Genomic DNA, 25,086 nt, shown 5'->3' on the forward strand with positions numbered 1-25,086 from the left:
TTTTGAGTATGTCCCGAAGCGTTCGCCTAAGGTCACATCACCCTGAAAGCGCTCGATCTCAGAGGCTAAGCAGGGTCTGGGTCAGATGGGAGACCGCCAGGGTCTATGTTGTTGGCATTGACCTGTTTTTTTTCACTTGTTTCCCAAGATGACCATCTTGGCATTTGTCAAGAGGGTTGAGAGTGTCAAAATAGAACACCTATGGCCACATCACCCTGAAAGCGCACAATCTCATCTGATCTTGCAGCAGTGTACGGCCTGGTTAATACCTGTATGGGAGACCATCTGTGAATATCAGGTCCCGTAGGCTTCTTTTTATGTTGTTGGCGTTGACCTGTTTATTTTCGCTTGTTTCCCAAGGTGACCATCTTGGTGTTTAACAAGAGGGTTGAGAGTGCCCAAAGAGACCACCTACGGCCCCATCACCCTGAAAGCACCCGATCTTGTCTGATCTCGGAGGCTAAGCAGTGTCGGGCCTGGTTAGTACCAGGATGGGAGAACGTCTGGGAATAACAGGTGCCGTACGCTTCTTTTTATGTTGTTGGCCTTGACCTGTTTTTTTTTTCACTTGTTTCCCAAGGTGACCATCTTAGCGTTTGTCAAGAGGGTTTAGAGTGTCCGAAGAGATCACCTACAGCCCCATCACCCTGAAAGCGCCCAATCTCGTCTGATCTCGGAGGCTAAACAGTGTCGGGCCTGGTTAGTACCTGGATGGGAGACCGCCTGGGAATACCAGGTGCCATAGGCTTCTTTTTATGTTGTTGGCTTTGACCTGTTTATTTCGCTTGTTTCTCAAGGCGACCATCTTGGCGTTTGTCAAGAGGGTTGGGCGTGTCTTGAAGAGACCGCTCACGGCCACATCACCCTAAAAGCACTTGATCTCGTCTGATTTCAGAGGCTAAGCAGCGTCAGGCCTTGTTAGATGGATGGGAGACTGCCTGGGAAGACCAGGTACCATAGAAGGATCTGGCCTGGCTAGTGTCTTGATTGGGAGATCGCCTGGGAATACCGGATGCCGTAGGATTCCTTTTATGTTGTTGGCTTTGACCTGTTTTTTTAGCTTGTTTCCCAAGGTGACCATCTTGGCCTTTGTCAAGAGGCTTCAGAGTGCCCAAAGAGAGTGCCTACGGCCAAATCACCCTGAAAGAGCCCAATCTCGTTTGGTCTCAGAGGCTAAGCAGGGTTGGGCCTGGTTTGTACCTGGATGGGAGACCGCCTGGGTTTTCCAGATGCCGCAGGCTTCTTTTTATGTTGTTGGCGTTGACTTGTTTTTTTTGTTTGTTTCCCAAGGTGACCATCTTGGCGTTTGTCAAGAGGGTTGAGCGTGCCTGAAAAAAATCTACTATGGCCGCATCACCCTGAAAGAGCCCAATCTCATTTGATCTCAGAGGCTAAGCAGGGTTGGGACCTGGTTAGCACCTGGATGGGAGACCGTCTGGGATTTCTCGATGCCATAGGCTTTAGTTTTAAGTTGTTGGCAATTTAATTTTTTTTATTATTTTATTAAGTATAAGTAGAACAACATAAATTTAACAGTCAACCATACAGCAGGACCCAGGGTCACAATTACATGGTAACAAAAAATAGGCAGCCAAATAACTCTGGGTTCTCAGAGGGGAGTCCTACAGTTTCATGCAGAAAAGAGAGAAACCCCACCTCCGACATGTAGTACAGTATAACTAGTGCAGCTCCGTTCGGACAAATCTAATCATGGAGAACAACTGGGACCACAGCGAGCCAGCTTATCATGACCTATGTGAACCAGAGTAAAAAATGAGCCGGTCGTGTCCAGAACCCTGGGGTTCTTCTGGGTCCTGAAGGCTAGTAAGTAGACAAGACATAGTCAAAAGCGAGGACGGGGGGAGAAGAGAGTGCAAAGACGGAGAGAGAGGAGGGGGAAAAAAAAGAAAAATAAAGACAAAAAGGGAGGGGGGGAATGCCACCCAGGGCAGACATGGCCTACGTAGGTAAACGTTAGATGTTCAGTCGTTTTCTGGGACAGAGGCGCTGCTCACCTCCCGAATGTAGTCTCGAGTACCAGTAAAATACCTCCAGGGCCTCCATGTAAAAATGCCAAGATGGTCGCCTTGAGAAACAAGCGAAAAAAACAGGTCAAAGCCAACAACATAAAAAGAAGCCTGCGGCATCTGGAAAACTCAAGCGGTCTCCCATCCAGGTACAAACCAGGCCCAACCCTGCTTAGCCTCTGAGACCAGACGAGATTGGGCGCTTTCAGAGTGTTGAGCCCATAGCCAATTTCTTTGTGCACTCTCAATCCTCTTGACAAATGCCAAGATGGTCACCTTGGGAAACAAGGGAAAAAAAACAGGTCAACGCCGACAACATAATGAGAAGCCTACGGCACCTGGTATTCCCAGGCTGTCTCCCATTCAGGTACTAACCAGGCCCATCGCTGCTTAGCCTCTGAGATCAGATGAGATTGGGCTCTCTCAGGGTGATTTGGCCGTAGCCACTCTCTTTGGGCACTCTGAAGCCTCTTGACAAAGGCCAAGATGGTCACCTTGGGAAACAAGCTAAAAAAAACAGGTCAAAGCCAACAACATAAAAAGAAGCCTACGGCATCCGGTATTCCCAGGCGATCTCCCAATCAAGACACTAACCAGACCAGGTCCTTCTATGGCACCTGGTCTTCCCAGGCAGTCTCCCATCCAGGTACTAACCAGGCCTGACGCTGCTTAGCCTCTGAAATCAGACGAGATCAGGTGCTTTCAGGGTCATGTGGCCGTAAGTGTTCTCTTCAAGACACGCCCAACCCTCTTGACAAACGCCAAGATGGTCGCCTTGAGAAACAAGCGAAAAAAACAGGTCAAAGCCAACAACATAAAAAGAAGCCTATGGCACCTGGTATTTCCAGGCGGTCTCCCATCCAGGTACTAACCAGGCCCGACACTGTTTAGCCTCCGAGATCAGACGAGATTGGGCGCTTTCAGGGTGATGGGGCCATAGGTGATCTTCCGGCACTCTCAATCCTCTTGACAAACGCCAAGATGGTCACCTTGGGAAAAAAGTGAAAAAAAAAAACAGGTCAAGGCGAACAACATAAAAAGAAGCCTACAGCACCTAGTATTCCCAGGTGGTCTCCAATCCAGGTACTAGCAAGGCCCAACCCTGTTTAGCCTCTGAGATCAGAGGAGATAGGGCGCTTTCAGGGTTATGTGCCCATAGGCAATCTCTTTGGGCACTCTCAACCCTCTTGACAAATGCCAAGATAGTCACCTTGATATACAAGCGAAAAAAAAACAGGTCAATGTCAACAACATAAAAAGAAGAATACGGCACCTGGTATTCCAACGCCATCTCCCATCCAGGTACTAACTAGGCCCAACCCTTCTTAGCCTCAGAGAAGAGAAGAGATAGGGCTCTTTCAGGTTGATGCTGCTGTAAGCGATCTCTTTGGGCACTCTCAACCCTCTTGACAAATGACAAGATGGTCACCTTGGGAAACAAGCGAAAAAAAAAAACGAATCAATGCTAACAACATAAAAAGAAGCCTACAATAACTGGTATTCCCAGGTGGTCTCCCATTCAGGTACTAACCAGACCGACTCTTCTTAGCCTCCAAAATCAGATGAGATTGGGTGCTTTCAGAGTGATGTGGCCATAGGCCATCTCTTCAGGCACTCTCAACCCTCTTGACAAACACCAAGATGGTCACTTTGGGAAAAAAGCAGAAAAAAAACAGGTCAACGCCAACAACATAAAAAGAAGTCTACGACACCTGGTATTCCCAGGCGGTCTCCCATCCAGTTACTAACAAGGCCCGACTCTTCTTAGCTCCAACATCAAACGAGATCGAGTGCTTTCAGGGTGATGTGCCCGTAGGCAATCTCTTCAGGCACTTTCAACCCCCTTGACAAACGCCAAGATGGTCACCTTGGGAAACAAGCAAAAAAATCAAAAATAATTTGGAAGCTAGAGACAATACGGTCCGAGTCCTCAATTTAATCAATGCGGTGCATGTACAGGGAAGGCCCTTGCTTATGTTGTCAACGGACGTGGAGAAGGCCTTTGACAGGGTGGCCTGGCACATTATGCAGGCCACCCTGGAACATATAGGTCTTGGCCCCAACATGATGAGCTGGGTAATGTCGCTTTACTCCACGCCGTCGGCAGCGGTACGGGTGAGCGAGTGGTGCTCGGACTCTTTCCCCATCACTAATGGGACAAGGCAGGGTGCCCTCTATCTCCCCTAATTTTTATTCTGACACTGGAACCACTTATGTGTCACGTTCGGAATGACCAGAATATTACTGGCATATCCAAACCCTTGGCACACCACAAAATTGCGGCGTACGCTGACGATCTAATTTTTTTCATCTCCAATCCACACATTTCGCTTCCCAATATACTCGCGGCTCTCCGGCGATACGGCAGCCTATCAAACTATAAAATCAATTGCGCCAAGTCGGCTGTATTGAATATATCGGTCCCGGATGGTGAGGCCAAGAGGCTACGCTCTGCTTTTCCATTCTACTGAACTGAAAAATCTATACGTTACCTGAGCGTTGACATCGCAGCGGATTTGGCGCAATTGTACCCGTTTAATTTTGTCCCTCTCCTGAATAGACTGAAATCTGATTTGGGAAACTGGCATGCTTTAACACTGACCTGCTTCAGGCGCTGTAATGCATTCAAAATGACGGCCCTCCCGCGGATCTTATACTTGTTCCAGACATTACCGATCCGGTTACCCCCAATTTTTTTCAGACCACTGCAGGTGCTGCTCCGGGACTTTATTTGGGCGTGCAAACCGCCCAGAGCCCGTTTGCAATTGCTTGCCAGACCAAAGGACAAGGGGGGTCTGGGTCTCCCAGATCTGAGACAAATACTACAGAGCGACTCTGCTAGCGAGAGTCGTTGATTGGCATTGTAATGGGTCCCACAAGCAGTGGGTGGAGATGGAGATTGAGGATGGATCCATTCCCCTATTGACCTCCCCGTGGCTCCTGTCCTCCCTACCAAAAGACCTCAGAGATCACCCCGTAGTGGGAGCTACATTGGCTGTTGTGCGGAGGTTGTTCCGCTGCACACACATTGCTCCCCTGCCGTCACCAATGACTCCGGTTATAGGTAATCCAGACTTCTCACCGGGATGTACCAACAAGAAACTGCGACAGTTGACAGTGGTGGGGAAACAGCGTCTGGGAGAGGTGTGGCCCTCGGGAGGGCTCCCGACCACGCAAACTGTCGCTGAGCTTTCTGACCCTCCGCTTGACTTGTTTAGTGCTTATCAACTTCGTCACTTTCTTCTGGCCATACAAAGGGCCCCCTACACTCCTAGAGACCTGACGCCCTATGAATCCATCTGTCACAAAAGGGAACCTGTGTGACACACCCTCTCCCTCCTGTACAACCTATTGAGTAGTCAGGAGGAGGAGTCGACCCCACCATTTATCCACAAATGGGAGAGGGACTTAGGCATCACATTTACCCCACAACAGATAGGGAAGATCCTGACCTTAGTACATAAAGCTTCCATCGCAAACCAATATCAAGAATCAGGATACAAGATATTCTCACGCTGGTATAGAGTCCCATACCTTCTGAATAAAATGAATAGATCGATCCCGGATGTTTGTTGGAGGTGCAATTCAGATACGGGGACCATGGGACACATTTTCTGGGCATGCCCGGCCTTGAGGAACTTTTGGGTGGAGGTGACCGGGACGATATAAACTCTCACAAATGTAGATATCGCAGACAACCCAGCAGCGTGCCTTCTACACTTGACCGAACAGCCTGTTCGAAAATACAAAAAAACCCTCACGATGCAACTCCTGAATGCCGCCCGGGCCTGCATTCCCACACTGTGGAGGCAGCCTCAGCCCCCATCCAAGGTGCTGTGGTATTCCAAAGTCAATCATATTCTCCGGATGGAAGAATTGACCGCCAGGGGGCGTGGCCTGGACAGCAATGGAGTAGGGCGCTTGTGACCTGAGCTCCTACCGCGATCTCCTGCAGTGATCCTGGGTGCCCACTGACTATTTTACCTGCAACTTTACCGGTGTAATACCCGTTACTTTCCCGTGTATAACTTGGGACGATGTCTCCGATGAAGAAGCAGTCTGCAGCGGCGGCACCCATACGTCCTATTCTCGCGGGGTGTCTGTATTGATATCTAAGACGGCACAGTTTTCCTTGGTTTCTTTACAGACAGACCCACAGGGCAGATATATATTTATACACTGCTTATTGCACGGCGAATAGTACATTATTCTCGAATATTACGTACCCCAGCCCTACGATCATCGACTAATTACAGAAGGATTATTTTTTATGGCTCAACACCCTAATGTCCCAGCGATTTGGCTGGGAGATTTTAATAAGGTTTTGAATCCAGGGGTGGATAGAATGAGCTCTACTCGAGGGGACCATCCACAGGGGGACACTGGCCTAGGTTTCATGTTTCAGGAATTCTCTCTTACAGATCTATGGCGATTTAAATATCAGGCTAAACGTGTTTACTCCTGTTTCTCTGCAACTCACTCCACCATGTCACGCATTGATTATATTGCTGTGTCCGCCCAGTTGTTACCCAGGCTAGTAGACACAGGCTATTATGCTAGATCATTGTCAGACCACGCCCCTTGCTGGGCAACTTTTTCCTTGACCCGGCCTACTGGATCGAAACCATGGCAGCTTCACCCCTTCTGGTTAACCGCCTTGAGTGACAGCGAAGACTTAGGGGATGAATGGTGGTTTTTCTTTACTACTAATCAGGGAACGGCTCCGGTTGATTGTACCTGGGAGGCTTTTAAACTGCACGTACGCTCCACTTTAACACACCGGATTAACCGGTTGAAGCACACCTCCAAGACTTTGCTGTCTAATGCCCTAAGGGAGCTGGACTCGGTGACCACTGACTTCACCACTGACCCCACACCTGCTAAGGCCCAGATATTAAGACACCACACAAGGATAGTAGATCACCTCCACACTGAACAGGCTAAGCAAAAGTTGTTTTTTGTTAAGCAACGGGTGTTTGAACAGGGAGAGAGGGCGGGAAAGTTGTTGGCCTACTTGGCGCATCGGGACTCCAAGCCCCCGGTGGTGGTTTCGTTGACTGACAATGGGGGTGCGGAGGTGACTGATCCGCCAACAGTGGCCACCATGTTTCGTGCTTACTATGCTGCGCTCTATGAGTCGCAGGTACATAGGCCGAGGACTGAGACGGGGGCATACCTCCGAGCTGTCTCTCTTCCCCACCTGTCCGAGGCTCAGGTTGAGTCTCTTGAGGCCCCGATATCGGCAGATGAGATTAGGCTAGCGGTGGCATCCCTTGCAGCGGCTAAGGCCCCTGGACTGGATGGTATTCCTCTGGATTTTTATGCCCACTACTCTGAGATACTAGTGCCAGAATTGTTGAGATTATATACACACATATTTGAATCCGAGTCCCTACCTGATACTCTAAGGCAGGCAGTTATTATAGTGATACCCAAGCCAGGAAAGGATCCCCACTCCCCGGATTCCTACCGCCCCATCTCGCTGCTCCAAGCAGATATTAAAATTTTGGCTAAAGTACTTGCCACCCGTTTGAGTGGCATCATCCTATCACTTATTCACCCTGATCAAACAGGATTTATGCCCGGGAAAAACACGGCCATTAATATCCATCGGTTATATATGAATATCCAGGCTGAGCATGACAGAGTGGGATCAAGGGTGGTGGTGTCACTGGATGCCGCTAAGGCGGTTGATTCCATTGAGTGGAATTATCTTTGGGAATGCTTGGGTAAATTTGGGTTTGGCCCCAATTTTATTAAATGGATTACTCTCCTATACTATCGCCCAATGGCTAGAGTAGCGGTTAATGGATGGGTGTCGGACCCCTTTCAGTTGGGCCGTGGCACATGTCAGGGTTGTCCGCTCTCTCCTATGCTATATGCTTTGGCGGCAGAACCGTTGGCTGCTGCACTTCGGGCACACCCGGCTGTAGTAGGCCTCCGACGCGGCTCTCTGGTGGAGTCGGTGAGTATGTATGCAGATGATACTTTACTGTATTTAGAGGACTCGGGTCAGTCGTTGGGAGCTGCCCTGGGGGTCATAGAGGAGTCTGGTGGTCATTCCAGTCTGCGTATTAATTGGACCAAGTCACAGGTTTTACCCATCGACTTGTTCCCCCCGGACCGGAGTGCGGCTTCTCTCCCGCTCTCCAGGGTATCCTCCATCCAGTATTTGGGAGTGCAGGTTACGAGGGAGCCCAGGGAGTATATTCATCTCAATCTTGAACCACTGCTTCTGTATGTGCGGGAGAAGACTAAGGCATGGTCCCGTCTCCCCATTGGGGTTATGGGACGGATCAATATTACTAAAATGATCCTCCTGCCGAAACTCCTTTATGTACTTTGGCATTCCCCTGTCATGGTCCCTGTGGCGTTCTTTAAAACATTAGACGGTGTCTTAAACACCTTTATCTGGGGCCCCTCTAGACATAAGTTGACATGGAACACACTTAAAAACCCGACCTCTATGGGGGGATTGGCTCTCCCTGATTTCCACACATACTACATAGCAGCCCAGGTTTCCCATTTTTATCACCTCCATAGAGCGGATAGTCACAGATACCAGGCCTTAGTGGGCGCGAGGGCTGAATCCCCTGTTGACACTCCACTTCAGATGATTTTTCGGGGTGGTGGGGTTAGGGATGCCCGGTTCCGGATCCTGCCACACCACCGGAGTATTTGGAAGCTAGCCCTTAGATTACTGGGAGCTCACTATCACCACTCACATACACCGTTATGGCGCAACCCCCTACTTCATGAGTTGTTTGGCTTACCAGATGTAGACTTGTGGGCTTCTAGGGGGATACTTTATCTGCACCAGGTGGTGTCTCCTATGGGCGTAAGGGATTTTCTCTCCCTACAAGTGGAATTTAACATAGCCCCTCATATGCACTTTCGCTACTTGCAATTGCGACACGCGCTCCGTGCGCAATTTGCTCAGGACTTCCCGAATGTACAGTCGTTGGCTTTGACAGATGTAATTATGGGGGACGAGCCGACTAAATTGATCTCGACTCTATACAGACTACTCCGGGCCCGCTTGGTGGCGCAAATCACTGAACGGGCTAGGTTGAGATGGGAAGAGGATATAGGTCCCTTTGATGGGGAGGAATGGGAGGATGCCCTTGAGAACATTAAACAGGCTTCGCTTAACCTACCTGACCGACTAACGCAGTACTATGTGATGCACAAGTCCTATCTCACCCTTGTCCGGATAGCTAAGTATCACCCTGACTATGACCCGAAGTGTCCCAGATGCTCTTGTACGACTGGTACTTTCTACCATCTTCTCTGGCAATGCCCAATGGTCCAGGAGTATTGGGGGCAGATTGTCAAGTTTCTACATTACCACATGGGTTCACCCCTTCAACTTGACCCTAAGAGTTGCCTACTCAGCATATTTCCTGATACCTCTGTTCTGTTCCGTCACCTATGAAGTGGCTGATGTTTGTACCTACTGTAATGCCTTGTTATAACTGAGTTGTTCAATAAACTTGTGCTGTTTTAACAAAAAAAAAAGAAACTGAAGAGGCATTTAAGCCGCGTACACACGTAGCCATCTGTCCGACGTACTTAGTCTGGCGGACTTCCCGCCAGACTGTCCGTCGGACTTTCCGAACGGGCTACTTGCCCACACGGCACTTTTTCAGTGGACTAATACGGCGTACTAAGTCCGCCGTACTATCCGCCCTACTTTTGAAATGAACGGACTCGCCCACACACGCGGAAGAAAGTCCGCTCATTTCGAGCGCGTCTCCAGGTAGGCGGGGCCCGCAAAGGATACGACGCTGGACCCGCCGCCTGGCTCATTGTGAGCGGAGGACTCAGCGAGGCAACATCTGAAGAAGAAGAAGAAGAAGAAGAGAAGGACAGAAGAACGGATGGCGGCTGCGGCAGAAGACTGGGCCACCGCCTGTAAAAGAGCTAGAAGAAGGCGCGGTGGCCCGGCAGAAGACCCGAAGAGGGGGACAAGACCCCCGAAGTCGGAAGAAGAGGCCAGCGGCGAGGAAGAAAGCCGGGCTCCTCCGCTAGCAAAAGAGCTACAAGAAGATAGCGGAGGAGTCCGGCGAGAAGACCCCCGAAGACGGAAGACCCCCGGAGCTGTGCAATAAACTATTTTAACCCTTGTGTGTTGTGTTTTTTTTGTACTTTATTTTACAGGTGAATGGGTAGGGGTACATTGTACCCCATACTCATTCACATAGGGTGGGGGGCCGGTATCCGGGGGCCCCCTTATTAAAGGGGGCTCCTGGATTCTGATAAGCCCCCCGCCCGCAGACCCCGACAACCAACGGCCAGGGTTGTCGGGAAGAGGCCCTTGTCCTCATCAACACGGGGACAAGGTGCTTTGGGGTAGGGGTGCCGCGTGGCCCCCCCTTTCCCAAGGCACCCCCCATGTTGAGGGCACGCGGCCTGGAACGGCTCAGGAGGGGGAGGGCGCTCGCTTGTCCCCCCTTTCCTGGCCGGCCGGGTAGCGTGCTCGGACAAGGGTCTGATGTGGACTTGGGGTTCCCCTTTAAGTCCATACCAGGCGGCGGGTCCAGCGACCTATCCTTCACGGGCCCCGCCTACCTGGAGACCCGCTCGAAATGAGCGGACTTTTCTCCGGGCGGGAAAAGTCTGTTCATTTCAAAAGTATGGCAGACTGGCACACACACGGCCGGATTGTCCACCGAAATGCGAGTCCGGCGGGAAGATTGGAGTGTAAAACTACTTTCTAAGTCCGCCGTACTTTCGGGTCAAAAAAGTATGCCGGAGGCTACACACGGGGGGATTATCCGACGGACTTGAGTTTGCCGGACTTTTCCACCCGCTTGTTTGATCGTGTGTACACGGCATTAGTGTTACGTGGAGGCCCTGGAGGTATTTTACTGGTACTCGAGACTACATTCGGGAGGTGAGCAGCGCCCCTGTCCCAGAAAACGACTGAACATCTAACGTTTACCTATGTAGGCAATGTCTGCCCTGGGTGGCATTCCCCCCCCCCTCCCTTTTTGTCTTTATTTTTCTTTTTTTCCCCGCCGCCACCCCCCCCTCCTTTCTCTCCGTCTTTGCACTCTCTTCTCCCCCGTCCTCCCTTTTGACTATGCCTTGTCTCCTTACTAGCCTTCGGGACCCAGAAGAACCCCAGGGTTCTGGACACGACCGGCTCATATTTTACTCTGGTTCACATAGGTCATGATAAGCTGGCTCGCTGTGGTCCCAGTTGTTCTCCATGATTACATTTGTCCAAACGGAGCTGCACTAGTTATACTGTACTACATGTCAGAGGTGGGGTTTCTCTCTTTTCTGCATGAAACTGTAGGACTCCCCTCTGAGAACCCAGAGTTATTTGGCTGCCTATTTTTTGTTACCATGTAATTGTGACCCTGGGTCATGCTGTATGGTTGACTGTTATATTTATGTTGTTCTACTTATACTTAATAAAAGAATAAAAAAATAAAAAAATAAGTCAATGCCAACAACTTAAAAAAAAAGCCTATGGCATCGAGAAATCCCAGGCGGTCTCCCATCCAGGTACTAACCAGGTCCCAACCCTGCTTAGTCTCTGAGATCAAATGAGATTTGGCTCTTTCAGGGTGATGCAGCCATAGTAGATTTTTTCAAGCACGCTTATCCCTCTTGACAAACGCCAAGATGGTCACCTTGGGAAACAAACAAAAAAAACAAGTCAACGGCAACAACATAAAAAGAAGCCTACAGCACCTAGTATTCCCAGGCGGTCTCCCATCCAGGTATTAACAAGGCGCGACCCTTTCTAGCCTCTGAGATCAGCGGAGATTGGGCGCTTTCAGGGTGATGTGCCCATAGGCAATCTCTTTGGGCACTCTCATCTCTCTTGAAAAATGCCAAGATAGTCACCCTGGGAAACAAGCGAAAAAAAACAGGTCAACGCCAACAACATAAAAAGAAGAATACGGCACCTGGTATTCCAAGGCCGTCTCCCATTCAAGTACTAACTAGGCCCAACCCTTCTTAGCCTCTGAGATCAGAAGAGATAGGGTGCTTTCAGGGTGATGCGGCTGTAAGCGATCTCTTTAGGCACTCTCAACCCTCTAGACAAATGCCAAAATGATCACTTTGGGAAACAAGCGAAAAAAACAGGTCAACACCAACAACATAAAAAGAAGCCTGCGGCATCTGGAAAACCCAGGCGGTCTCCCATCCAGGTACAAACCAGGCCCAACCCTGCTTAGCCTCTGAGACCAAACGAGATTGGGCTCTTTCAGGGTGTTGCTCTCCCAATCAAGACACTAACCAGACCAGGCCCTTCTATGGCACCTGGTCTTCCCAGGCAGCCTCCCATCCAGGTACTAACCAGGCCTGACGCTGCTTAGCCTCTGAAATCAGACGAGATCGGGTGCTTTCAGGTTGATGTGGCCGTAAGCGTTCTCTTCAAGACACGCCCAACCCTCTTGACAAACGCCAAGATGGTCGCCTTGAGAAACAAGCGAAAAAAACAGGTCAAAGCCAACAACATAAAAAGAAGCCTATGGGCTTACAGCGGACCTTAAAAGATGGGACCCACTAGCTCTGTCATGGTTCGGACGCTGTAATGTGTTGAAGATGAACGCGATGCCACGACTTCTGTATTTACTACAAGCCTTACCTATCAAAATACCCCAGACTTTCTTTCATGCGGTTCGCTCAATCTTTATCAAGTTCCTCTGGCGCGGCAAACATACGCGTATTGGTAGTGCAATGCTATTGCGACCGAAATTGCGGGGAGGTATTGGTTTCCCGGATCCTGCTCTATATTACACAGCAATGCACATGACACGGGTGGTTGACTGGTGCCGGCATGGGGAACTGAAGCTATGGGTCAAGCCAGAGCAGGAGATGGCGTGGGTTCCACTGGCTGGTCTGCCGTGGGCGGGGAGGCCATTGGAGCCCTGTGTGACTACTCACCCGTTAATTGGCCCCTCGCTCGCCGAGATAGATAGTTTTTTTCACCTTTCCCACCTGACTAACTTCCCTTCTCCTATGACCCCAACTATTGGACATCCTAGATTCCCTCTGGGCCTGTCTGACCGGGCCTTTACCAGGCAAGCCCCGAAAGGGCTTCAGAGAGCAGCCCTATTTCTTGGACCCACGGGCTGGATTCCCACGGGGACCATACTGCTAGAGCAAGTACCTGTTGCATTGGATAGCTGGAGAGCTAGACAGCTCATCCATTTCCTCGGATCACTACCTAACCATTCGTTCTTCTCTAGACAATTCCACCCCTTCGAGGAACTTTGCCTGGATGATGGCCCAATTCGTGGTTCCCTCTCTAGGTCCTTCCAAATCCTGACAGACGCACAATCTTCCACGGATCCGCCCTTCCTAGCTAAATGGAAAAGGGACTTACAAACTACATTCTCCAAACCACAGAAGGACAGAATACTCTTTTTCGCCCATAAGTCGTCACTCTGCAGTAAATATCAGGAGATCTCATATAAGCTGATCACACGCTGGTATCGTACACCGGTGGTGTTGGCCAAAACATTCCCCAGTCAATCTGACCGCTGCTGGTGCAGTGAGCAGCAGGCTGGCACCATTCTCCACATTTTATGGGAATGCCCTAAATTACAAACATTCTGGGAGCCTGTCCTGAGACTTATCCACAAGTTCACAGACATTTCCTTAGCCAATGATCCCGCAGCAGTTCTTCTCAATCTAACTCCTATGTCGAGAAAGCGTTATCATAAGTCCTTACTTAAACATCTCCTCAATGCAGCTAGGGCCTGCATCCCAAGTCAGTGGAAACAGCAATCTGCTCCAACGGTGACCCAAGTGTTCGCAAGGGTAAATGATATTGAACAGTCAGGAAGACCTGACTGCCCCAATGAGGGATAAAACGGAGGAGCATGGGAACAGATGGTTCTACTGGACCCAGTTTTGCTTTTTGGAAGAATACCTCCGTGAGACATAGTAAGCTCATGGTGATCGTTGGAGATCGCTGTTCCAAACGTTGGACAGCTGATGAGCTGGTGAGCCGAGGGCGTCTCTTGCTCCCTGGGAGGGGACACCACCCTATCCACTCTACCCACGACACCCCCTTACCCCTTCTTTTCCTTTTCTGCCATTTCCTTCCCCAATCTTCTCTTTTCCCTTCTCCCTCCTTTCAGTTCTACTATTTCCCTTCTTAACTCAAAAAAGGGAAAAGAAAATGGTATGTTCCGACCCCATTTGACTACTACACAATACTCTTCCCCTATCTATGGATATCTAAACTCTTCGAGGGTAGCAGGGCTAGTATCAATAATATTTTAAGTGGTAGAGGATCCCAACGAGATGGAGCTTTAATCTCATCTTGATATGACCGCAAAGCTGTACACGTGCTATTCTCCTCGGACTTCTTACCATTGGCTCTAATATCCATGCAATATGATCGTTTGTAACTATTTGTATCACACATTCGGTGAAGTTGCCTTTGCATTGTATGTCGCATACTACTAAATAAAAAAAAAAAAAAAAAAAAAAGCCTATGGCACCTGGTATTCCCAGGCGGTCTCCCATCCAGGTACTAACCAGGCCCGACACTGTTTAGCCTCCGAGATCAGACGAGATTGGGCGCTTTCAGGGTGATGGGGCTGTAGGTGATCTCTTCGGGCACTCTCAACCCTCTTGACAAACGTCAAGATGGTCACCTTGGGAAACAAGTGAAAAAAAAAAACAGGTCAAGGCCAACAACATAAAAAGAAGCCTACAGCACCTAGTATTCCCAGGTGGTCTCCAATCCAGGTACTAGCAAGGCCCAACCCTTGTTTAGCTTCTGAGGTCAGAGGAGATCAGGCGCTTTCAGGGTTATGTGCCCATAGGCAATCTCTTTGGGCATTCTCAACTAGACATGTGCATTCGTTTTCGTCCGAATGCATTTTCGTCCGAATTTCAGCTATTTTCGTTTTCGTTTTGACAAACGATAACGAAAGCACAAAATCCGAAAAACGAAAGATCCGACATAAATAAATGCTTTATTTTCGTTTTCATTGTTACAACAGTTCGATATAGAATAGGAGATTCGACATGACTCTGACAACAATCTGTGTCTATAGAACCTGTGTTCGAATGTGCCTAACCTTACCTCTATTAGTCCAAGATTATATAGAGAAAATATTCGACAGAGAAAAAAGATTTGACAGAGAGAAAAGATTCTGCAAGATACTGTCCTAAAAAGTGTTTGGGGACCCGGGTCCTGCCCCAGGGGACATGTATCAATGCAAAAAAAAGTTTTAAAAACGGCCGTTTTTTCGGGAGCAGTGATTTTAATAATGATTAAAGTGAAACAATAAAAGTGTAATATTCCTTTAAATTTCGTAGGGGGGGGGTTGTCTATAGTATGCCTGTGAAGGGGCGCATGTTTCCCGTGCTTAGAATTGTCCCTGCACAAAGTGTCATTTATGCAGGAAAAAAAGTCCTTTAAAATCACTCGCAGCTATTATGAATTGTCGGCTCCGTAATACAGAGAACACTCATTGAAAGTCATTGATAAAAAAATAAATAAATAAATAAAAAAAAAAAAGCGTGGGGGTCCCCCAAATTTAATTACCAGGCCCTTCAGGTCTGGTATGGATATTAAGGGGAACCCTGCCTCAAATTTAAGAAAAAATTTGACGTGGGGTTCCCCCTAAATATCCATAACCAGACCCTTCAGGTCTGGTATGGATATTAAGGGGAACCCCGCGTCAAATTTAAAAAAAAATTGACGTGGGGTTCCCCCTAAAAATCCATACCAGACCCTTTATCCGAGCACGCAACCTGACAGGCCGCAGGAAAAGAGGGGGGGACGAGAGAGCGGCCCCCCCTCCATCCTGAACCGTACCAGGCCACATGCCCTCAACATTGGGAGGATGCTTTGGGGGTCTGTGACCCCTCAAAGCACCTTGTCCCCATGTTGATGAGGACAAGGGCCTCATCCCCACAACCCTGGCCGGTGGTTGTGGAGGTCTGCGGGCGGGGGGCTTATCAGAATCTGGAAGCCCCCTTTAATAAGGGGACCCCCAGATCCCGGCCCCCCCCCTGTTTGAAATGGTAAGGGGGTACAAAAGTACCCCTACCATTTCACAAAGAAAGTGTAAAAAATGTTTAAATAAAACAAACACACTTTTGAAAAATTCCTTTATTAAAAATAAAAAAATAAAAAAAAGATTCCAGCGGCGGTAATCCACTCTTGCTATCCATCGACGGACGGTCATATCTCCAGCGATGTCTAATATCATCCAGCGCAGCGCAGCATCCTTCTTCTGTCTCCGTGGAGGAGACACTACAGGCATTCCGGCGGCTGACGTTTGTTATATACGGAGGGCGGGGCCACCCGTCACCTGACCCCGCCCCCCTCTGACGCAAGGGGAAACCCAGGGTTCCCTGTGACGTAGGGGTGACCCGCACCCCTCTGATGTAACACAGGCAGGTTTCCGTTACATCAGAGGGGGGCGGGGTCACCCCTACGTCACGGGGAACCCCGGGTTTCCCCTTGCGTCAGAGGGGGGCGGGGTCAGGTGACGGGTGGCCCCGCCCTCCGTATATAACAAACGTCAGCCGCCGGAATGTCTGTAGTGTCTCCTCCACGGAGACAGAAGAAGGATGCTGCGCTGCGCTGGATGACATGAGACATCGCTGGAGATATGACCGTCCGTCGATGGATAGCAAGAGTGGATTACCGCCGCTGGAATCTTTTTTTTATTTTTTTATTTTTAATAAAGGAATTTTTCAAAAGTGTGTTTGTTTTATTTAAACATTTTTTACACTTTCTTTGTGAAATGGTAGGGGTACTTTTGTACCCCCTTACCATTTCAAACAGGGGGGGGGGCCGGGATCTGGGGGTCCCCTTGTTAAAGGGGGCTTCCAGATTCTGATAAGCCCCCCGCCCGCAGACCTCCACAACCACCGGCCAGGGTTGTGGGGATGAGGCCCTTGTCCTCATCAACATGGGGACAAGGTGCTTTGAGGGGTCACAGACCCCCAAAGCATCCTCCCAATGTTGAGGGCATGTGGCCTGGTACGGTTCAGGAGGGAGGGGGGGCCGCTCTCTCGTCCCCCCCTCTTTTCCTGCGGCCTGCCAGGTTGCGTGCTCGGATAAAGGGTCTGGTATGGATTTTTAGGGGGAACCCCACGTCAATTTTTTTTTAAATTTGACGCGGGGTTCCCCTTAATATCCATACCAGACCTGAAGGGTCTGGTTATGGATATTTAGGGGGAACCCCACGTCAAATTTTTTCTTAAATTTGAGGCAGGGTTCCCCTTAATATCCATACCAGACCTGAAGGGCCTGGTAATTGAATTTGGGGGACCCCCACGCTTTTTTTTTTATTTATTTATTTATTTTTTTATCAATGACTTTCAATGAGTGTTCTCTGTATTACGGGAGCCGACAATTCATTATAGCTGCGAGTGATTTTAAAGGACTTTTTTTCCTGCATAAATGACACTTTGTGCAGGGACAATTCTAAGCACCAGAAACATGCGCCCCTTCACAGGCATACTATAGACAACCCCCCCCTACGAAATTTAAAGGAATATTACACTTTTATTGTTTCACTTTAATCATTATTAAAATCACTGCTCCCGAAAAAACGGCCGTTTTTAAAACTTTTTTTTGCATTGATCCATGTCCCCTGGGGCAGGACCCGGGTCCCCAAACACTTTTTAGGACAGTAACTTGCAAATTAGCCTTTAAAATGAGCACTTTAGATTTTGAACGTTGGAGTCCCATAGACTTTAATAGGGTTCTAAAGTATGCTATATACTAGCTCCGTCGAATCTTCTTTATACATTCGACAGACACCATAAGCCTTCAAAGACAGATTCGACCGTGATTCATGTGGATTTTCGGACGAATGCAATTTTTGAACGAAAAATGAAATAAATAAAAACGAATTTCGGGAGTAACTAAATAAATTAAGTTTTCAGACGAAAACGAAATTCCGAAACGAAATATTTTACTCTGCACATGTCTATTCTCAACCCTCTTGACACATGCCAAGATAGTCACCTTGAGATACAAGCGAAAAAAAACAGGTCAATGTTAACAACATAAAAAGAAGAATACGGCACCTGGTATTCCAACGCCATCTCCCATCCAGGTACTAACTAGGCCCAACCCTTCTTAGCCTCAGAGAAGAGAAGAGATAGGGCTCTTTCAGGGTGATGCTGCTGTAAGCGATCTCTTTGGGCACTCTCAACCCTCTTGACAAATGCCAGGATGGTCTCCTTGGGAAACAAGCGAAAAAAAAAAACGAATCAACGCCAACAACATAAAAAGAAGCCTACAATAACTGGTATTCCCAGGTGGTCTCCCATCCAGGTACTAACCAGGCCCGACTCTTCTTAGCCATCAAGATCAGACGAGATTGGGTGCTTTCAGAGTGATGTGGCCATAGGCAATCTCTTCAGGCACTTTCAACCCTCTTGACAAACGCCAAGATGGTCACCTTGGGAAACAAGCAAAAAAAAAAAATAAGTCGGAAGCTAGAGACAATACGGCCCGAGTCCTCAATTTAATCCATGTGGCGCATGTACAGGGAAGGCCCTTGCTTATGTTGTCAACGGACGCGGAGAAGGCCTTTGACAGGGTGGCCTGGCACATTTTTTTTTAACAGAAATTTTTTTTAGACAAATCAGCATTACATTGCAAAGAATAGTAAATCCGATATTACACAGTTGTAGAAAGGAAAAAACCACCTTCATCCAGTAATCATTCTTAAATTAATTAACCAGCAGTACAGATAACAGGAGTAACCATTACTCTATCATAAATACAGGACATCCCCAGCGGAACTTCACAGCCATCAAGCACGTACCTGACATTTGCGCGAGCCCACGGAAGGGGGGGGGGGCAGGGAGGAAATGGTCGGGAGAGAGAGAACAGGGCGGGGTGGGGATCCACCACCGTCTCAGCTCAACTCAAAGTTAGGGGGAGGGGGAACCAAGATCAGCGGACGCGTCTATCCAGGAAGACCAAATTTTATCAAATTTCTCTGGGCATTGTCTACTTTCATAGGTCAACTTATATAGGGGGAGCACCAGGTTCACTGATCTCCTCCACGAGGCAGGGGTAGGGGGGTCTTCGAGTTTCTATCTCAATAGAATCTCGCGTCTGGCATAATACAATGCGAAGGTAAGGCACAGTTTGCAGTACCTGTCCCCCTCAACGTCTGCCAAATGGCTCAATAGTAGGGTTTGAGGGTCGACCAGAAGGTTCGACCCGGTCACAGCATTTAGCGTAGAAACCACTTCCTCCCAGTAGGGCTGGATTTTGGGACATGACCAGACCATGTGCCAGAAAGTGCCCACCTGCTGTTTACACCTTTGACAATTAGGGTCCCTTTGGGGGTAAATACGCGCCAGCCTCTGCGGGGTGAAGTAGGCCCTATGCAGGAATTTAAATTGTATAAACCTGTCCGAACTCCACTTCTCCCGGGATTTGGTCAAACTAGTGTCATGTTCCACCGTGAGGTAAAGATATAAGGTCGACAGGGTTCTCCCCATCACCCTGGAAGTCAGTAGATGTTCAATGGAGTCCGATTCCAGAGTCAGAGGGGCAGGAAACTGAGCCCCAAAGGCGTGCTTCAGTTGCCAATATCTGAACTGGAAAGAAAGTGGAAGCTCATATGTACGTCTCAGTTCTTGGAAAGTCATTAGCCTACCCTGATAAACTATGTGCTTTAAAGTGACGATTCCTCTTTTCGCCCACAGAGAAGGGTCTGGGATACTATTCAGGTGAGGGAGCATGGGGTTGCCCCATAGGGGCATATGTGGGGAGATGTGGTTGGGCTTTCCATAGCTCCTCCTTGTCTCCCGCCAGACCCTCACCGTGGTACGCATCAAGCCCGTCATGGAGGAGCTCGCCCTAAGCCCCCGAAATGGTAGGTTACTCAGAGCTGCATAGGAGCCAAGGATGGCTGCCTCCAGGGTGACCGGCGGGTTTTGTGTGGGCTGGGAGAACCACCACCGAATTGTGACCAAAACGGCCGCCCAGTAGTAGATCTGAAAGTTTGGGAGCGCCAGGCCCCCCCCCTCCCCAATAGTGGGAGATATAGTATATGCTTAGCTACCCTGGGGGGTCTCCCAGCCCAGACAAAGGATATCAACAGACTCTCCAGTCTCTGGAAAAAAGTCCTGGGAATGTGGATGGGGGTATTACGAAAGAAGTACAGGTACTTGGGGAGATAGATAATTTTTAACAAATTGACTCTGCCCACTGGGGATAAAGGGAGAGATCGCCATGCCGCGCACCTAGCCCCTAATTGTGTCATGAGTGGCTGTATATTGTCCTCCAGATAGTTCTGAACTCTACCACTGACCTTAATCCCCAGGTATATAAAACATTCCACTCATTTAAGCTGTGGATAAGGCATGCGAGGGGTCGAGGAGTGGAGTGGGAAAACAACCGGTTTGTCCCAATTGATGCGGATACCTGAGTACTGACCGAATCGATTAATCAGTTCCAGTGCAGTGCCCAAAGAAGACGACGCGTCCACTAAATAAAGCAGAGCATCATCTGCATACAAGGACAGCTTTTCCTCGATGGGTCCTACTTGTATCCCCTTTATCCCAGTATCCGCTCTCAGCAAAATAGCCAAGGGCTCCATCGCAAGGACAAATAAGGCTGGTCAGAGGGGGTGCCCCTGTCTCGTACCCCGTGCCAGCTGAAACTGCCCGGAGAGACAGCCATTGGTACGGATTCTAGCAGAGGGGCTGTGGTACAGCATGCGGATCCAATTCGTAAATCCTGGGCCAAATCTGAATCGCGAGAGCACCTCCCATAGGTAACCCCACTCAACAGAGTCGAAAGCCTTCTCCGCGTCGAGCGAGGCCACTACACCCGTCTCCCCCCGGCCGCTATCTATGTGCGTGAGTAGGCGTCTGATATTAATGTCTGTGCCTCTGCCTGGCATAAAACCTGTTTGGTCACTATGGACAAGGGCCGTGATGACTAAGTTAGTCTGTTGGCCAGGATTTTGGCCAGTATTTTCGCGTCCACATTTAACAGTGATATAGGGCGGTATGACGAACACAAGGTGGGGTCTTTCCCCGGCTTGGGGATCACCACTATGATCGCCTCGCTCATGGTGTCGGGAAGTTTATCAATATGCGACAACGTAGAGAATAGATGGTAGAGTCTTTCAGAGAGCTCCGTAGCGTAGTGCTTATAGAATTCCACCGGGATTCCGTCCGGTCCCGGCGTCTTACCCGCCTGCATAGATTTAAGCGCCTGGAGAATCTCCAGAACCGTGATAGGGGCGTCCAGCCTATTTCGGTACATTTCCGTGAGGATTGGTATATCTATGTCGGCCAAGTAGGTCGTTAGTTCTTCCTTACTGTAATCCGACCTAGAGGTGTAGAGAGATGTATAAAACTCCGCAAAACAGTTATTAATCCCGTCTGGGGTGTGAAGCAACTGACCGGATTTGTCCCTGATATGTGAAATGCTCAACCCCCCTGCCTGTTCCCTGGAGAGCCAGGCCAGCATCCTCCCCGACCTCTCCCCCTGCTCAAAGATCCGCTGGGACTGAGCTAGCATTCTCTTCTGGGTGAGAGAGGTATGAAGATCAACAGCCTCCCTGGTCAGGATTTGCAGTTGCCAATAATGTTGGGGGTCCTAAGTGCGGACAAAAAGATCCTCCGCGCAGACCGCCTCTCCCTCAGCTTTTTTTAGCTCTGCTCTATGTTCCCTGCGTATTTTGCCAATGATAGTCTGATAGTGCCCCCTCGTGGTAGCCTTAAAGGCATCCCAGACTACCGTGGCCCCAGCCGAACCTGCATTCTCCTCCCAATAGCTGTTCAATTCGGTCCTAAAATGAGCATCCACAGCGGCATCTGAGATCCAGAACCTGGAAAGTCTCCACAGTATAACCGCTGGTCCCAGGGAAAGATCCAATGTCAGAAACAGAGGTGCATGGTCCGATATCCCCCTGGGCAATATTTGTATGTCTACGACCCTTGGGAGGACTGGGCTCCGCGCAAAGACCAAGTCAATGCGGGAGAATGTTTTATGGGTGGCAGAGTGACATGTGACTCTGGAGAGACGCAGGGCCCTGCGTCCCCTAACTGAGAAACTGCGCTTGTCCTCCATCAACTACCGGTGGAGTTTCCCTGCCGCCCTGATCGCACACAGAGATGGGAAGACGGCGGTTCTGCGGTTCCCAGAAGATCTGGAAAAATTCTGCATGGATGTGAGCATATCCCCGCCGGATTTACCGGGTTGGCAGGAAGGCATCCCACCCCTACTGAATAATCCTGAGGAGCCATGGCAGAGAGTCTCCCGTCCCCTCTTTTAGCCCAGCTAATATGCATGCATAGATGGCACGTCTGATGGCGCTCTTCTGTCCAGTATTCCGCACTGATGGCGCGGCTTCCCTGGTCCCGCAAGTATAACAAGTTGTTTATGTTACCTTTCATTTTTATTTCTGTTTTGGTGTTTAACGTCATACTCTCTCAGCTGCCTACGGGGTGTCTAATTTAATGGGAACGAAGTGTTGGAGTGCCTACGGGTGGTCCTGCACCGGGGACACTTGGGACATGCCTCTGACTGTCTCTACCTCATGACACTTGGATCCCCTATTGTGAACGTTGTTGGCTGGTGTTCTCGGTTCTTGTGTTTCCCTAAGTGTACATGAACTCTGTGCTATTTCTTTCATTTATGTGTTATTATATAATTTGTAATTTGGGGTTGGAGCCGGAGCTGCGGCCTGCGACTTCTGTTTTAGACGGTTGCGGGTTGCTGCTGCCTGGCCACATGTGTTTTCCCTCCGGGGGGTGTTGGGCGGATCTTGGTCCCCGGGCTCCGGCCGTTTCGATGGCTGGGGCTCCGGGGGGGGGGGGGGGGGTGGCCCGGTCAATTGCTCCTTTACTGCACTGCAATCTGCTGTGTGCGCATGCCGCGGTAGACCCAATTGGGTCTGGGTTGTGTGTGCTGCAGGGGTTGCAGGTCATAACCTGTAATACTTACCTTCTCACTACTCTCCTTCTCTTTCCTCTCCTTTTCACACTTTTTCTTTCATCCCCCTGCCCTTTACTTCCCCTGCCTCTGGTCCTGTTTCCTGGTAACGGGCTGTATTTGGAGTTCTCTGACGGATCCCCATGGCCGCGGTGGAATTGTTATCGTTAAACGTGAGGGGCCTCCATGCCCCTGGTAAACGTCATAGCCTATACCGGGAACTGGGTCGCCTGCGGGGGGACATTGTCTTCTTGCAAGAGACCCATCTTACCCACACCACTTCGGTGAAATTATTCTCCCCGCAATACCCAGTCTGGTATTATAGTCTCTCTGATGTGCATAAGGCAAAGGGTGTGGCCATTGGGTTCCGTGGAGGTACCCCTTTTAACATGCTAGAGATGTTGAGTGACCCTCACGGATGCTTTCTGTTCCTCAGGGGCAGCCTGGTCGGGATGCCATGTACGTTGTCGACCCTCTATGCTCCTAATCGAGATCAGGCCACTTTTATTGCCACTACGCTTGCGAAATTGAGGGACTTTGCTAGTGGATGTGTTATCCTGGCTGGAGACTTTAATGTCCCCTTGGAACCAGTGTTTGATACGTCCGTGGGCAGGTCTTCGGTTCCTCGTAAGCGTCTTGCATACATTCGTAAACGCTTGTGTGACACCCAGTTAATGGACACATGGAGGATAATGCATCCGCGAGCAAGAGACTATACGTATTACTCGAGCGCCCACCAATCCTATTCCAGGATTGATTTTTTTTTCTTGATCACCACCACCTTTCCCTATTGACAAATTCATTAATTGCTTCATCAACCATATCTGATCATGCCCCCATTTTGCTTACCATTAATATCTCTTTGTTGCCCCGAAAACCAGCCAATTGGAAATTAAATGAGAACCTTATTAGTGAGGAGGCAGACAAAATACACATGCAAGAGGAACTAAATCAGTATTTCAAAGATAATACCCACCCAGACATTTCCCCAGGAGTACTGTGGGAAGCCCATAAGGCCCATATGCAAGGTAAATTCATGGAGTTGGGCTCCAGAAGGAAAAAGGAATTTGAGCAGCAACAATCTAAACTATTGTTAGAAATTAGCGCCCTTGAGTCAAAACACAAGGCCAGTCTCGCTCAAGCCACACTACATAACCTAACAATGAAGAGGGAGGAGTTGAAGGCCATGTACCATGAGCAATGGAAACGGGAAGCCCGTAGGGTGTCACAAAAATTCCATGAATGGGGTAATAAACCGGGGAGGCTTTTGGCTCGTTCCCTACAACAGGCAAAAACCAGGGCTTTCATTGATAAAATTAAGACAGCTTCTGACGCTCTCACGCATGAGACCACAACTATAGCCAAGGAATTTCATGCTTATTAACAACGCCTATACCATGTCCCTCACGCTGTGCCGGACTTGGTGGTTAGGAGAACTCTGATCCAAGAATATCTACAGCAGGCCAACTTGCCCAAACTGAACTCTGACGCCCTCGCCTCATTGGACGGAGAGTTTTCTGTCCAGGAGTTCAAAGTAGCACTGAAGGCTATGGCGAGTGGCAAGGCCCCTGGACCGGATGGCTTTACGGCCTTTTACTATAAGGCCTTTGCGGAGACCCTGCTGCCGCGCCTCACCTCTTATGCTAACACGATCTCACAGGGGGGGACACCCCGTCCGGAGACGCTGCGTGCACATATCTCGGTGATTCCTAAGTCAGGGAAGGACCCTAGTTTATGCGGGAGTTATTGACCTATATCTCTCTTGAATCTAGACGCTAAACTGTATGCCAAAGGTATAGCAAACAGGCTTCTACCCCTACTTCCACGCTGGGTTTCCAGTGATCAGACTGGGTTTATCCCGGGTAGGGAGGTATGCGACAATGCTCTCCGCACCCTGTCCCTGATGGTTTGTGCTAGGTGGTCCGCCCAGCCCACCCTGTTACTTTCTACAGACGCGGAAAAGGCGTTTGACAGGGTGGACTGGGAGTATCTCATGGCGACCCTGTCTCACTTGGGAATCAGCCAAACTTTTCTATCTCACATTTTAGCACTATACCATTCCCCTACAGCTCAAATTCGTGTTAATGGTACCCTAAGTGAATCATTTACACTCTATAATGGTACACGTTAGGGCTGCCC

General features: G+C 49.3%; 9 pseudogenes; 2 read left to right on the forward strand and 7 right to left on the reverse strand.

Moving 5' to 3' along the window:
• The first annotated feature begins 409 nt into the window (after positions 1-409).
• LOC143948521 (5S ribosomal RNA) lies at positions 410-528 on the forward strand (annotated as a pseudogene).
• Positions 529-629: 101 nt separating this feature from the next.
• Positions 630-748, forward strand: LOC143948375 (5S ribosomal RNA; annotated as a pseudogene).
• Positions 749-2,353: 1,605 nt separating this feature from the next.
• On the reverse strand, positions 2,354-2,472 carry LOC143949611 (5S ribosomal RNA; annotated as a pseudogene).
• Positions 2,473-2,632: 160 nt separating this feature from the next.
• On the reverse strand, positions 2,633-2,751 carry LOC143949066 (5S ribosomal RNA; annotated as a pseudogene).
• A 99-nt stretch (positions 2,752-2,850) lies between these two features.
• On the reverse strand, positions 2,851-2,969 carry LOC143947764 (5S ribosomal RNA; annotated as a pseudogene).
• Positions 2,970-3,509: 540 nt separating this feature from the next.
• LOC143948788 (5S ribosomal RNA) lies at positions 3,510-3,627 on the reverse strand (annotated as a pseudogene).
• A 10,864-nt stretch (positions 3,628-14,491) lies between these two features.
• On the reverse strand, positions 14,492-14,610 carry LOC143948377 (5S ribosomal RNA; annotated as a pseudogene).
• Positions 14,611-14,712: 102 nt separating this feature from the next.
• LOC143949573 (5S ribosomal RNA) lies at positions 14,713-14,832 on the reverse strand (annotated as a pseudogene).
• A 3,439-nt stretch (positions 14,833-18,271) lies between these two features.
• LOC143947805 (5S ribosomal RNA) lies at positions 18,272-18,390 on the reverse strand (annotated as a pseudogene).
• Positions 18,391-25,086: the final 6,696 nt, after the last annotated feature.

This window comes from Lithobates pipiens, unplaced genomic scaffold, assembly GCF_037356315.1.
Source record: "Lithobates pipiens isolate NorthernLeopardFrog02 unplaced genomic scaffold, aLitPip1_a1.2 Scaffold_30, whole genome shotgun sequence".
Taxonomy (NCBI): domain Eukaryota; kingdom Metazoa; phylum Chordata; class Amphibia; order Anura; family Ranidae; genus Lithobates; species Lithobates pipiens.